A 757-nucleotide genomic window follows, 5' to 3' on the forward strand; every position below is an offset into this window, starting at 1 on the left:
GGCTGCTTATGTGTTTCTAGGAATTTGTCCATTTCCTCTGAATTGTCATTTTTGTTGGAATATAGTTTTTCAAAGTGTCCTCTTGTGATAGTCTTTATTTCTGTGGGGTCAGTGGTGATATCTCCTTTCTCATTTCTTATTTTAGGTATTTACATCTTTTCTCTTTTTTTCTTTATTAGTCTCGCTAACGGTTTGTCAATTTTATTGATCTTCTCAAAGAACTAGCTCTTGGTCTTGTTTATTTTTTCATGTGCTTTCTTATTTTCTATTTCATTTAGTTCTGCTCTTTTTTTTTCAAGATTTAATATCATTATTTTTATACCTCCCCTTACCACTTGCATTTGCTGTCAGCTCTCAAAAATATGGAATGCTTCACGAATTTACGTGTCAACCTTGTGCAGGGGCCATGCTAATCTTCTCTGTATCATTCCAATTTTAGTATATGTGCTGCCGAAACGAGCACTAGTTCTGCTCTTATCTTTGTTATTTCTTTCTTTCTTCTTCCCATGGGATTACTTTGTTGTTTTTTTACTAATTCCTCCAAATGTACAGTTAGTTCTTCAATTTTTGTTCTTTCTTCTTTTTTGATGTATGAATTTATGGCTATAAATTTCCCTCTCAGTACTGCTTTTGCTGCATCCCATAAGTTTTGGTATGTTGTGTTATCATTATCATTAGTTTCAAGGTAGTTATTGATTTCTTTTGAGATTTCCTCTTTGACCCACTTTTTTTCTAAGGGTGTGCTGTTTAATTTCCA

At 33.0% G+C, this 757-nt stretch overlaps 1 non-coding gene across 1 annotated transcript; it reads right to left on the minus strand.

Annotated features, from left to right (window-relative positions):
* Nucleotides 1-356: 356 nt before the first annotated feature.
* Nucleotides 357-463, minus strand: LOC111759524 (U6 spliceosomal RNA). The gene has a single exon (XR_002793482.1). It is a non-coding gene; the product is annotated as a U6 spliceosomal RNA (small nuclear RNA).
* Nucleotides 464-757: the final 294 nt, after the last annotated feature.

The sequence above is a fragment of the Dasypus novemcinctus genome, unplaced genomic scaffold (assembly GCF_030445035.2).
Source record: "Dasypus novemcinctus isolate mDasNov1 unplaced genomic scaffold, mDasNov1.1.hap2 scaffold_106, whole genome shotgun sequence".
NCBI classification, from domain to species: domain Eukaryota; kingdom Metazoa; phylum Chordata; class Mammalia; order Cingulata; family Dasypodidae; genus Dasypus; species Dasypus novemcinctus.